Raw genomic sequence first — 15229 nt, 5'->3', positions numbered from 1 at the left:
TTTTTACAGGTTTTAAAAAATTAATCTGTTATCCCAAGTTCTCATGTCATAATATTCCCTGCAAGACATATTGGAGTATGGGATCAGATGACGTTCAGCTTCTGTGATAACGGACTGTTTGAAATTCTCCCTTCTCACAACAACAGGTGAAAGTTGCCATGGCAACCTCCAGTGTGTGTGTGTGTGTGTGTGTGTGTGTGTGTGTGTGTGTGTGTGTGTGTGTGTGTGTGTGTACCACAATAAAGAACAGAGGTACTGAGCATGTACATAAATAAAAAACCCAATCAAGCCTGTTCCAGTTCATGTCACCCTTTGGCAACTAATGAAAATGCTCAATTAGAGAAGTCTCCTCTCTGGTCGATGCTATCGTTTTTTATCTCCCTAGAGGTTGTTCTCTTAGAGCTTCAGTAGAAAGAATAAAAAGCTATTCATTTTAGCTGTCAGCTGATATACTATGGGGTTCAAAAGTGACTCATGAAAATGCTTCTATTTTGCATTTTTCTAATTTAATAAAGTTTTTTTCCCATTATGATTTATATTACCAGCAACAATTTGAGTAATAATTTGAACTGAAAAAAAAAAAAAAAAAAAGAATTTGAATTTAATTGAATTTCTTGGTATTTGGTATGTTCCACTTTTACTGACCGCATGCACTCGAGCTGACATGGACTCCACAAATTTGTGAAAAAAAACGATTATCCATGTCATTCACCATGATTTGAGAATGTTCAAAAAAGAATCTTCTGAGCTTCAATGGAAGCAAGAAAATCTGACCTTTTGTACATAGGAGTTAACATGGTCAATGTTAATTTGATTATTGACCAAGAAAAAGTGCAGAGTCTTAAAATGTTTCTTATTCATTTATAACAAAAAAAAGGTAAACAAAACAATACTTCCAGGTTTAAAGTGGATTTTGTATAAAAAATGATATTTTTGTTCCGGTTATTGTCATTTTTAGAATTTTTTACATTTAAAGCAGTTTTTCACAGTTCTCTTGCTTCATGGATCACATTCCTTGTCATTGTGTGGGTATTAACAGAAATCTAAAAAGATGTGTGGCATGGCTTTTTAATCTCCCAAAGTACAATGGCAAGCAAAGACACAAACAAATCGTGTCTCTGGCAGTTGTCACTTTGGTAATCTATCCCCATGGCACTCGTACCCTGCGTTCTGCTTGTAAATGTCATCCTGAGGCAAAAACATCGCTGGGTAAAGGTAGCAGCAGGCAAAAGACAAGGAAAAACCAACTAACACACCCTGATGTAAGTTTATCGAACCAGAACGTTTCATACAAGGCACACAGATAACATTGCCATCAACAACCTTCTCCCTGCTGTCCCTGAACGTCCCTCTGCGGAACTCATTAAAGCACAAATAGCTTCCATGTCTTGTTGACAGAGGACATGGACAATAATTTCATTGTAAAGTCTGAAATGCCATTGTCACATAGACATCTGCCCTAGAGCAGAACGACTTGGAAAGTTGCATCTCATTATACTGCACCTTCAAGCATGAACTGTGTTTAATTTTGCAGATATGAGCCTACCGGGGCTGTTACGAGATACCTTATTGAGCTTAGGTTTGTGCAGAAAGGTCATTTAATTACAGGTGGAATGATTTAAGAATTTATCCCTTTAGCGGAAGTCACATCCTTTGACATTCTCAAAGTGTGTTTGTATGTTTGTGTGTGTGTGTGTGTGTGTGTGTGTGTGTGTATACATGTTTATACTACATTGTGGGGACCAAATGTCCCCACTAGGATAGTAAAACCTGAGATCACCTACCTTGTGGGGCCCAGCCAGCGGTCCCCAAGAGGGAAATGGCTTAGTAAACATACTAAATGATGTTTTTTTGAAAATGTAAAAATGCAAAAAGGTTTCTGTGAGGGTTAGGTTTAGGGGTAGGGTTAGGGGATACAAATTATCGTTAGATCTGTATAAAATTCATAAAATGCGTGGAAGTCTATGGAGAGTCCCCACAATGATATAAAAACAAGTTTGTGTGTGTGTGTGTGTGTGTGTGGGGGGGGGGGGGGGGGGGTTACGAGGACATTTCTTTATGTTACAAACTGGTAACTGCAAGCGTATTATACTATAAATGTGGTTTCTTAGGACATTTCTAGTGTCCCTATAATTCAAATCGCTTAAAAAAACATACTAAACAATGTTTTTATGTAAAACTTTTTTTGTGAGGGTTAGGTTTAAGTGTAGGGTTAGGGTTAGGGGATAGAATCTATAGTTAGTACAGTATAAAAATCATTATGTCTATGGAGAGTCCTCACCAACATTGTGTGTGTGTGTGCGTGTGTGCGCGCACGTGCATGCATGCATGCATGTGTGTGTCCGTAATTACCCTCTGTTTGCACTTGTATGTGTGTCTGCTTTAATATTGTGTTGAGTTGTGTAGAGTTCCCATTCTTGATTTTGCACAGTTAAAAATCATCCCTTTGTATTTACTGAACCAGCTTAGGCTAACCACATTTACAGCATAATACCCTTGTAATTACCAGTTTGTAACCTAAACATTTTTTCTCGTAAACCACCCAAAGTTTTAGCTGGTCTCCCAGCCTGGTCAGGCTGATCTGTTTGCTGGTTTTAAAGGATGTTTGTTACTTCCCAACCTGACCAGCTGGTCGGCCAGCTAAACCTGCCGAGAACCAGCCAAGCCAGGTTTTGAGACCATCTTAACCCAGCTAAGACAAGAGAACCAGCTAAGGCTGGTTTAAGATAATCATTTATGTAAGCAGGGTTGATACTGGTTTATACTGGTCTCGCCTCCAGAACATCTAAATGAAGAACATCTTAACAAGCATAGCACCAGCTTTGCCAAAGACCAGCCAAACCAGCTGAAGACTAGTGCTGTCAAAGCTTGAAGACCAGCTAAAACAGCCTAAAACCAGCTTGACCAGGCTGGGAGACCAGCTAAACCAGCTAAGTCTAGCCAACCAGCTCAGGCTTGTTTAAGCTTGTAATTTTAACAAGGTTGATACTGGTTAATACTGCTATTACATCCAAGAATATATACTGTATATATATATATATATATATATATATATATATACACTATATTGCCAAAAGTATTCGCTCACCCATCCAAATAATTGAATTCAGGAGTTCCAATCACTTCCATGGCCACAGGTGTATAAAATGAAGCACCTAGGCATGCAGACTGCTTCTACAAACATTTGTGAAAGAATGGGCCGCTCTCAGGAGCTCAGTGAATTCCAGCGTGGTACTGTGATAGGATGCCACCTGTGCAACAAGTCCAGTCGTGAAATTTCCTCGCTACTAAATATTCCACAGTCAACTGTCAGTGGTATTATAACAAAGTGGAAGCGATTGGGAATGACAGCAACTCAGCCACGAAGTGGTAGGCCACGTAAAATGACAGTGTGGGGTCAGCGGATGCTGAGGCGCATAGTGCACAGAGGTCACCAACTTTCTGCAGAGTCAATCGCTACAGACCTCCAAAGTTCATGTGGCCTTCAGATTAGCTCAAGAACAGTGTGTAGAGAGCTTCATGGAATGGGTTTCCATGGCCGAGCAGCTGCATCCAAGCCATACATCACCAAGTGCAATGCAAAGCGTCGGAGGCAGTGGTGTAAAGCACGCCGCCACTGGACTCTAGAGCAGTGGAGACGCGTTCTCTGGAGTGACGAATCACGCTTCTCCATCTGGCAATCTGATGGATGAGTCTGGGTTTGGCGGTTGCCAGGAGAACGGTACTTGTCTGACTGTATTGTGCCAACTGTGAAGTTTGGTGGAGGGGGGATTATGGTGTGGGGTTGTTTTTCAGGAGCTGGGCTTGGCCCCTTAGTTCCAGTGAAAGGAACTCTGAATGCTTCAGCATACCAAGAGATTTTGGACAATTCCATGCTCCCAACTTTGTGGGAACAGTTTGGGGATGGCCCCTTCCTGTTCCAACATGACTGCGCACCAGTGCACAAAGCAAGGTCCATAAAGACATGGATGAGCGAGTTTGGTGTGGAAGAACTTGACTGGCCTGCACAGAGTCCTGACCTCAACCCGAGCACCTTTGGGATGAATTAGAGCGAAGACTACGAGCCAGGACTTCTCGTCCAACATCAGTGTCTGACCTCACAAATGCGCTTCTGGAATAATGGTCAAAAATTCCCATAAGCACACTCCTAAACCTTGTGGAAAGCCTTCCCAGAAGAGTTGAAGCTGTTATAGCTGCAAAGGGTGGGCCAACATCATATTAAAACCTATGGATTAAGAATGGGATGTCACTTAAGTTCATATGCGTCTAAAGGCAGATGAGCGAATACTTTTGGCAATATAGTGTATATATAAAACCATCTAAACCAGCTTGACAACAGCTTGGCCAGACTGGCAGGCCAGCATAACCAGCTGGAGACCAGCTAGACCAGTTAAAGACCAGCTTGGCTGGGCTGGTAGACCATTTTAAACCAGCAAACGACCTTGGGATGGTTTAAGCATGTTATTTACAGTAAGCAGGGTAGATACTGGTTTATACTGGTGTCATCTATAATAATGTCCAAAAGTAGAACATCTAAACCAGCTTAGCACAAGCTTTGTCAGGCTGGCAGACCTGCTAAACCAGCTGAAGACCAGCTAAACCTGCCGAAAGCTAGACTTGACCAGGCTGGGAGACCAGCTAGACCAACTTAAACCATCTAAGACCAGCAACCCATCTTAGACAGCTTCAAGCTTGTTATTTAGAGTTGATATTGGTTGGTCTTACCTACAAGAACATCCAAAGGAAAAAGATCTAAACCAGCTTTCCACCAGTTTGGCCAGGCTGACAGACCAGCTAGACTAGTGAAAGACCAGCTTGGCCAAGCTGGGAAACCAGCTAGACCAGCTTAAACCAGCTAAGACCAGTAAACCATCTGAGGCTGGGTTAAACTGTTTTTTTTTTTGTTTTTTTCAGCAGGTATGAGATATAGGTCTACTCCAAGCTCATCCAGGTTTCCTCACCAACGATACAAGTCAACTTTAATTATAGACAGAGAATTTCAGAGCTTCTACATTCTTTTATAACATAAACAATGAAGAGTGATCAAGGTAATTACTGCCTTTCCTCTCTCTTTATTATAGTTATTTCCTCTCAGCTAATCAAAGCTCGACAATTTTTTGGAGGTGTTGAAAAACTTCTGTCTTTGTGATCATTTTTTCAAAGAACAATAACAAAGTAAAATGTTTGCGTAGTATAAATGTTAGCATAATAGTTTCCTTATTAGTAAAGGTTAGGAAGGTGACTTCTACTGGCTTCTTTTAAATTGCACCATGGTCTAAAGTGAATGCCAAGCATAAAGATGGTGCAGCCGGTGAACCACACTGAGGCATCTCACTATTTGAGCCGTTTGTCCTTCTATGTCAATGTTCTGGATAAAGCCTGACAGAAAGTGTTTTTCATTCTTAAATGGTTTGATTCATGAGAGGTGATGAGAGATTGTAGATCAGGTGATGGCCTGTGGCATTTTTTTTGTGTGGCTGAATGTCTTTTTGAAGATTTATAGCCATGGGCCTCTACACGAAAATATTTTAGGGAGCAAGCAAAGATGGATGGAGAGACATTCACAGTGACAATTCACAAAAGCTCCAGAGGGATGATCTGTGTGAAGGGAGGCGATCATGTATTAGTGTGTGTTTTTTTGTGTGTGCGCACGTGAGGCAGGGTAAAAACAGAGGATCATGTCACAAGATAGCAGGCCTTAATGAGGCTTATCAAATGAATAGTTCCGGTCCTGAATGCTGATTGGTCATTCTAGTGTTCCAGCCAATCTGAAATACATGATACAGTAACAGCTATGAGGTAAAACAGCTGTTCATGAAGCTATGGTGTATGTCAGACACTATGTATTCTAGCGGAAGGATGATTGATGTCATGATTAATTAAGTTGCATAACATTTTAATGGAAATTTTAGATCTTAAAGTTGACCCATAGTTCTTTATTATGTGCTAACCAGTTGCAAGAATGAAATCCTGTGTGTGTGTGCTCATATATGTATGTAGGATTGTATTGTGTGTTTGTGTTTATGTGTGCATGGCTTATCACTGACTGACATTTCTGACATGTATGCTATGTATATCTAGGATTTGAGTTGTATCTGGTTAAGCCCATGATGAGCAGGTTAAAGTGTAGAGTCAGGGGTTAATCAAACATGTTTCTGACGTAATTGACAAAAGCTTAGCAATCAACGACCATTTTCTTTGTTAATGACATAACATCCAAACATAAATCATGATAAGATTTCAGCTTTGATTAATTTCAATCTGGGGCTCAGGCAATGGCCGACAAAAATATGAATGCCATCTGCCATTAGGGCTTCAAGAAAATTGCCCTGCTGTGATATCTTGGCCATTGACTTTAATGTCTTAAGACTTATAGATCAACTGCCGGCTTATCTAAAGCAGCTCACACAATCTCCTTCTCTCTCATGTGGCCTTTTAGCATTCAACACACAATCGAGATTTGTAAGAGAACAGGGCCAATTCAGATTAAGTACTAATGTGTTTTGCTATGCAGCCTATGTGACGGGGTGACTTTATGGAGATAACTGGTATTTTATGTTTTGCACAAGTAAAACAGGAGCCCCCCTACCTATTAGGAACATTTTAGCAATGTTGGCAGCAATGTAGTGAAATATCATTAGGGTCAGACAGAAAACGTTCTTGCGAAAAAAAATACAAACACAGTGCGAAAAAATGGAACAGAACACGGGTATTTTAAAACGTATTTTAGCTTGACACGGCATCAAAAAGCATGACGCTATTGAGTAAGATACTGTAAAAACAGTGACAAGTGGCATAGCATTCAAAGATGTCCATCTAGCACGTTTACATATACAAAACTATTAAAAAAACAGCACTGTCTGACACAAAAATGAGTTTGGTGTGAACGGCCCCTAAGACAATACAAGAACGGACTGTACATCTATCCATTACAGCCTTGTTTTCATTTGCGTCAAATGAAATATGGGCTCTACCTTGACTAAGGCCACATTCACAATAATCCGTTTTCATTCGAAAACTCAGTTTTCAGCTTTCTAATGCCATCGCTTACAAAGGTATGCAGAAATGGAGAGCATTTTCAAATGGGTAGAATAATTGATGGATGAGAGGATTAAACAGTGTAAGGTTAAACTAAATTAATTGCTAATTCAGACGTATTAGTGTGGACATGGCCTAAGGTCCATAGGAGGGCTAGAGTAGTGACCTCAATTCCTTCTTTTTCATTTTACCCATCTTGTCTCATTTCCTCTCTCTTTCGTACTATTTTCTTCTCTTCATCTTGGTCCCCGCTTTATGTTTTATTGTATGAGAGTGGCTCCTGCTGTGAACTTGGTACCATTTGTATGAATAGTTCTTGAATGAGTGAGTTCTGCCCTATCACACTCAAACACACACATATGACTCTCTTCGCTAGATTACAATCGAGTACCCCCGCTTCAATGTATCCCAGCGCCAGGATTTACATCCCCGCCGGCTCTGTGCCAGACAGACCCAAGTGGCTTATAAGTACAAGATATGACTGACCTTTTCCTGCTCGATCTCAGCTGCTCAATAGATTTAAGGACCTGGCATCCAACAATGGGAGTTGCCCTTTTAACCAGAATCTGGATTCAGCTATATTTTAACTTTTATCAAGTTCAGAATATATTCCCAGATGCAGTTTAATCTTTCCCACTCATGTCTGTGATAATTTGCAAACTGATGAACTGATTCACTCTCTGCCCAGAGGTAGTAATATAGTGCCATTACGGTCTCAGCTTGTCTATTCAGCAGTGCTGAACTATGTTGTTTGACAGTCATGTTGTTCCTGGACCAATAGAAGATGTTGATCTTGGAACATGTCCTACTTGGCAAAATCACAGCCACTGTCCAAATCCTTTGTTGGTTGTGGTAGTTTGCTCTTGACCTCATCCCTATTCTCCCCACAATGACTGAAGTTTCATTTGTTCTTTTTTAAATTGGTGACCATTGTTTTATACACTCAAAGTCATGCATATGGTAATGATGCAATCAATTCTATACTGCAGAGGCATTTGACAGTTATCGCCGAGGAACTAAAATAGAATTATGATCTACTTCCTGCATTTCTCAAGAGATTCTTCAGTATTACACTGAACAATGGAAGGAGGGGATATGGTGGGGATAGAGTGGGCAATAAATAAAAAGTCCGCCCACTTGCTGTTCACAGTACCATAGCAACCAACCTGTGGATTTTAGTGCCAGATGGGCATGTGGTGCTTATTCACCCATGTTTCCTTCCCATCGTGTGAGGAGAGCCATAATTGCTCAGGGTGGTGCCATGAAAAGACATCATTAAAAGCCACAGGTCTGCCCAAACACAGGTCAGGGGGTCACTTCATTTAATGTTAACTGCTTATTCATACACCTATGTTTTTTGGGCAGTACCAGTGTCAGCCCTGGCTCATTTAGTGTCCTAGGAGAAATAAGACATGACAACAAAGTCTCATGACAACTCGTAATAATTCATACAAGATGACCAAATTGAAAGATATTGTATGAAGTGCCTCATATGAAAATGTACAACTTTTAGACCAACCAATCAATGAACAGAATTTCAAATCGATACAATACAGGCATTCAATTTTAGTTAGCCTACATCCAACACTTTATTTTAAGAAAATGGGTGGGTTTTTAATCAGTTCATCCAGCCATCCATCCATCCATTCATTCATCCATCCATCCAAACAAACAGCAAGCATTTAAAACTTTTTTTAAACTTTCAGGCCAGGCTGTGTCAAGCCAACATTAAAGTTTGTCTTGACAAATTGTACCTAGTTATTTATGCAAAACAATACCTATAATACTTTTTCCTTGTCTTGTTTCAAACCGCAATGTTTCCTTTCATTCTTGTTTACACAAAAGTTATTTTCCTATTACATTAAAATCATGGTTAGGTTTGGGTTAAGGGGTTAACCCAATGTGACTCTACTCACCCTAGCAACTGGGCCAATTGGTTGCTTAGAAAGCCTGACTGGAGTCACTCAGCATGCCCTGGATTTGAACTTGCGACTCCAGGTGTGGTTGTCAGCATCTTTACTTGCTGAGCTACCCAGGCCCCCCCAGAAAATTTTTGGTCTAGTGAACAAGGAGACATACCTAATATAGTTGATATTTTTTTAATCAAGCAAGCAAAAATACAACTTAACTTGACACTCAGAGGTCAACAACCAGTTGCATTTTTTGTTGTATAAAAAAGAGCAGCTTTGACATTTAGAAAATAACTCCTTATTTGTTCCACAGAAAAAAAACAAAAAACATCTTGGTTACTTTTGTAACCTCCGTTCCCTGATGGAAGGAACGAGACATTGTGTCAATGTAGTGACACTAGGGGTCACTCTTGGGAGCCCCAAACACCTCTGATATTTGAGAAAAGGCCAATGGGAATTGGCGAGTGGAATTTGCATGCCACTCCCCGGACATATGGGTATAAAAGGAGCTGGCTCACAACCACTCATTCAGGTTTTGTGCTGAGGAGCTAAGACAAGGTCCCAGCCATTTCAGCGGGTAGTTCAGTGTTGTGGCAGGAGGGACACAATGTCTCATTCCCTCCATCAGGGAACGGAGGTTTCGAAAGTAACCAAGATGTTCCCTATCTGTCACTCACTCGACATTGTGTCCCTATACGAAATGACACAACTAGCTGAACTGTGTTACGTGGACTAGCGGTGTGAGATGGGCAAGCCATTGCATGCCTCGTAGTCAGCGCACCTGGCCATCACGTAACCTCCCCCAATGCTCCTATGAGCGTCATACGGTCCCTTGCACCTCGGGGACAAGACGACTGCCCAAAAATGGGGACAGGCTGCCCCAGCAATGGCCTCTTCTCTTTTTCTTTCTCCCCAAAAAAGAATGGAAATCTTGTTCAGCTGGGGGCCTTTAAGTGTCCAAGTCGGGGAGGTGTCCCTTCCCAAAGGGAAGACACTGCTGAGACCACACCCTACCCGAAGGGGAGGTAATTGTGTGGAAATTCATCACATAGTCTTACCGAGCTTGTCGGCAGTGTCTCACGTGGAGAAGTCCCCGTGGTAGGTCCTACCCAGAGGGGAGGAGATCTACAACACGGCAACCGGTGGCAGAGGGAACTCTGCCCAAGGAAGACACGGGTTTACCAACGGGGAAACCATCTTGTGGAAGATACATCACACAGGGTTACATACAGGCAACCAGAGCATGTGGTGCAACTACCCCAGCACAGGGCCTATTAGCACAGATGCTGGGCCGGCATCAAGTTTCTCCACCAACTCGCCTGCCACGGGGCCAAGGAGGAAGGACATCCAGGGTCCACGACCTTGTGAACATGGCTGGTGGGTAAAAGCGCACGTCTCCACCTCCAGGAGGGGGAAGGCTCTATGTGCAAGCGGTACACCCGGCCAGTTGTCCTGCAAACTTACCTGTTCATACTTGACAACACACGGGACGAAACCGGCTCAACCGGAGATTGTAGAACCTTGCAAAGGTGTTGGGTGTTGCCCAGCCCGCTGCTCTGCAGATGTCTGCTAAAGAGGCGCCATTGGTCAGAGCCCAGGATTCCGCCACACTCCTAGTAGAGTGTGCTCATAGCCCCATGGGGGGGCGGCACATCCTGGACATGATATGCCAAAGCGATGGCGTCAATGACCCAGTGGGCGATCCTCTGTTTGGAGACAGCGCTCCCTTTCCGCTGTCCTCCAAAGCAGACAAAGAGCTGCTCAAAGCATTTAAAGCTCTGCGTGCAATCCAAACAGATGCATAAAACAGGCACCGGACACAGCAACGACAAGGCTGGGTCTGCCTCCTCCTGGGCAGCGCTTGCAGGTTCACCACCTGATCCCTAAACGGGGTCACGGGAACCTTGGGCACATAGCCCGGTCAGGGTCTCAGGACCACATGATATTCTGGACCGAACTCCAGGCACATGTTGCTGACAGAGAATGCCTGCAGTAGGACCAGTAGGATGCCACTAGGATGACCTGCTCCTTGTCCTCCCTGACCTTACACAGGGTCTGTGCAAGTAGGCTCACTGGGGGGGAACGCATACTAGCACGGCCCCGGGGCCAGCTGTGTGCCAGCGCATTTGTGCTGAGGGAAGCCTCGGTCAGGGCGTACCAGAGCGGGCAGTGGGAGGATTCCCGGGAAGAGAACAGGCTCACCTGCGCTTGACTGAATTGACTCCAAACCAGCTGGACCACCTGGGGGTGGAGTCTCCACTCTCCCGGGCGTGACCTGCGTCTGACGCACTGTCGACTGTCGAGGTCGCCTGGGATGTGAGTGACTCGCAATGACTTGAGTCACTGCTGACTCCAGAGGAGGAGACGGCGAGTGAGTTGCAACATGCGACGAGAGCGCAAGCCACCTTAGCGGCTACTGTACACTACCATTGCCATGTTGTCCGTCCGGACCAACATGTGCTTGCCCTGGATCAACAGTCAAAGCCTCCGCAGGGCGAGCAACACTGCCAGCAACTCTAGGAAGTTGACATGCCAACGCAGTCACGGCTCTGTCCAGGAGCCCGCGGCTGCGTGCCTGTTGCACACGGCTCCTCAGCCACGCTCGGAGGCGTCTGTCATAACCACGACATGCCTGGGGTACTTGCACTAGTGGACTCCTGTCTGCAGGAAAGCAAGGCCCGTCCAAGGGCTGAACAGGTAGCGGCAGATCGGCGTGATGACCATGCGATGTGTGCTGCAGTGCCATGCCCAACTCGTGACTCGAGTCTGACACCAGTGCTGAAGCGGTCTCATATGCATCGACCCGAGCGGTGTGACCGCCGTCGAGAATGCCATATGCCCCAGGAGCCTCTGAAAATGCTTCAGTGGGACCGCTGTGGTCCACCTGAACAACTTCAGGCAGTTCAGCACTGACTGCATGCGCTCGCTCGTGAGGCACGCCATGATAGAGACTGAGTCTATCTCCAACCCGAGAAAAGAGATGCTCTGTACCGGGGAGAGCTGCTCTTTCCCCAGCTGACCCGAAGCCCCAACCGGCTGAGGTGCCTGAGCACCAGGTCCCTGTGCACACACAACAAGCCTCGAGAGTGAGCTAGAGCCAGCCAGTCGTCAAGACAGTTGAGGATGCGATCGTGGCCATCGGAAGCAGAGAGGTAATGACCACAACCAGGAAATAAACATCTTTAAAAAGATGCTCTCCGTCAGTGCCATTCTTTTAGTATGAAAAATATACTCTTTTATTGCAAGAATTTATACTCTTTTAGACTGTCGAAGCACCCAGGAGCATTCTCTGCACTCCGCCGGTGCACGAAGGGGAGAAGTCGCTCTAATGCGGCATAAATCCAACAGCTTTTGTAGAGGTGAATGGATCGGCGAAGGAATTCAGCTTGCTGAAATACAACCGCTCGGCTCCGAAGAGAAAATCTGAATGAGTGGTTGAGAGCCAGCTCCTTTTATACCCGTATGTCCAGGGGAGTGGCATGCAAATTCCACTCGCCAATTCCCATTGGTCTTTTCTCAAAGATCAGAGGTGTTTGGGGCTCCCAAGAGTGACCCCTAGTGTCACTACATCGACACAACGTCGAGTGAGTGACAGATAGGGAAGTCATGTTTCAAGCGACATGAATGAATGGTGTGTAAATGGTGGGTCATAGTTTAACCATGAAGGATTTCTCATTTTATAGCAAGTGATCTGCAGAAGGTGTGACTCAGTTGAACCACAGAACCAAACAACAGAACCAAAAGGAACAATTATAATTAATATTCCCTGATAGCATACGTACATCACCCAAATGTCTATTTGATGTGTGTGTTTACATCTGGAAGTGTGTGTTTACATTTTTTTTTTACGTTTTTACACTGCAATACTGTCTATAAGACGTATGTCAATAAGTATGTCTCGGATGTCAAAAAGACATCCAGCATGTCTTTGAGATGTTATGATATAGAATGTTTGTAAATCTGATCTTTTTAAGATGTTTAGCAGATGTTAATTAAATTGTGATGCTTTCCAGATGAAAAGATCTAAAACATAATAGTGCGGTTTATTAAAAACAATTCTGGTCTGTCTTTTCAATATAATGGCAGTTGACAGTGAGCTTAAAAAATACCCCAATATTATTATAAAAACTTGCGTTGTTTTTAGCGCTGAATGAGCTCTCTCATAACGCTCATGAACTTGCAATGATGGGCCAAAATTTCGGTGTACTGCTACTTTGATTATCAAAGATACTTTTAACTTCTTTTTTAATCTGAGGAGGCACATATAAATGGGCATGATGCTTTCGGTAATTATAATACCCACAGTATGTAGGGTTCTCTGATATGAAAGTCTGTGCAGAAGTCCTATACAGAGAGATATTAATAGACTTAATCACAGTTCTGCAGATGCTAAGCAGAGGTGTATAAGTCATAGTTTTTTGTGTATGGTGACATGTTGTCAGAGTACTTCTTAAGAAGATGCTTGTGCGTACAGAGCAACAGGTGCTAAATAGCTCTGGCTCCATTACTGCCACCTGTCAGGTCTTGCTAGCACCAGTTTGGTTCTGTTGGACTCAGTCCACTGAACGTCCATCAACGAAGGAAACAACAGTCTAGATGTGGCTCTCTGACCAGCTGTGAGCACAGCAACAACAGTGTGACAGCAGATGGGGGCAGAGAGGAAATATTCAGCTGGTACTGAACTCATGGTCAGACACAGTGTATCCATATGTGTGAATTAAATTAGTTGCTATGGTTTCCAAAACTCATGGTCATTTTAGAATGCTGTTTGTATGGTGTTTTGTGTAACTGTATCAGGGATATTAATAATATCTGTTGAGGTTTAGTTTAAGGAAAGGGCACAAGGTCAGTGTCCTTCCAGTCTTTGTTTATTTATTGCTCTGATGATTCCCTGTTTCCTATAGCACTTATTTTATCAGATAAAGGGAAAATGTCTGATATAATACTGCTTTAGTTTTAGAAAAACTTTTCAACTGCACACCTGTTTTCAATGGCTTTTTTTATTTTATTTTTAACAGTTGTTTCATTCTTGTTTCACTTGGTTTGAATTTTTCTGTTTATCTTAATTTCTTGTGAGCAAATTTTCTTTGACTTACATATGTATGTAAATGTGTTTATGTAAATAGAGTAGGGTCCAAATGTCTGAGGCCACTTTAAAACTCAAATTACATTGTATTTGGACCACAAATGATATTATCAGCATAACAATTTGAGAGAAAATGTTGATGAAATTCAGAATTTCTTAGTATTTGGTATGTCTCCCTTTTACTTTAATGACAACATAGACTTGAGCTGGCATGGACTCCACAAGTTTGCACAAAAACTTGTTCCAGCATATCCTTGTTATCCAGCATAATTTGAGAATTTTTCAAAGAGCATCTTGTGTGCCGCAATGGAAGTAATCAAATCAGACCTTTTATACAAAGAAGTTAGCATTGTCAAAGTCACAAATGAGCTTACATTTGATTAGTGACCTAAAAATGGTGCAGAATCATAAATATTTCAGTAACACTTTACAATAAGTTTCCATTTGTTAACATTAGTTAACAACATTAGTTAACATGAACAATGAAGAATACTTAAGCATTTATTAATCTTAGTTCATGTAATTTCAACATTTACTAATACATTTTTTTAAATCTAAAGTTGTATTAGTTAACATTAGTTAATGCATTATGAAATAATATGAACTAATAATGAACAATTATATTTTTATTTTATTTAACTAACATTCACAAATATTAATAAATGCTGTCAAAAAAATATGTGAATTGTTTGTTCATGATAACTAACGCATTTACTAATGTTAACAAATGGAATCCTATTGTTAAGTGTTACCAAATTTTATTCAATTTACGCCATAACATTTCTTTTTGTTAAATTAGTCAAAATCCTAAAATTTTCTTTTTATTTCCGGGTCTAAATTAGATTTTGAATCCCAGATTTTCACTGTAGTCTCAGACATTTGGACATCACTGCATGTTCTCTGTAAATTATTTTGTATATACTGTTTTAAAAGGTGACATATAAATATATAAAAAACATTTTTTTTTTAATGAAATCATGAACAAAACTTCAGCTTTGCACAGTCTAAGTGGATTTCAACATAATTTGCTTGTCATTTTAAAGTGGTTTGGTTTCAGGTAATGACTGTAAGGGTGTTTAATTGCAATCAAATATATCATAACAGGTATAAAAGAGGTAGAATTCAATCAAGCAGAAAAGCTTTCTACTGATACACCATGAGTCCTGTCTCAATTTTGTGAACTGCAGATAATTCT

The 15229-nt window shown here is 42.0% G+C and overlaps 1 protein-coding gene across 1 annotated transcript in view; it reads right to left on the bottom strand.

Moving 5' to 3' along the window:
- Positions 1-15229, bottom strand: part of LOC127435386 (D(4) dopamine receptor-like) — a 28389-nt gene that overhangs the window by 12719 nt on the left and 441 nt on the right. The window lies entirely within an intron of this gene.

Source organism: Myxocyprinus asiaticus, chromosome 45, assembly GCF_019703515.2.
Source record: "Myxocyprinus asiaticus isolate MX2 ecotype Aquarium Trade chromosome 45, UBuf_Myxa_2, whole genome shotgun sequence".
NCBI classification, from domain to species: Eukaryota; Metazoa; Chordata; class Actinopteri; order Cypriniformes; family Catostomidae; genus Myxocyprinus; species Myxocyprinus asiaticus.
This window is presented reverse-complemented; position numbering and strand designations above follow the sequence as displayed.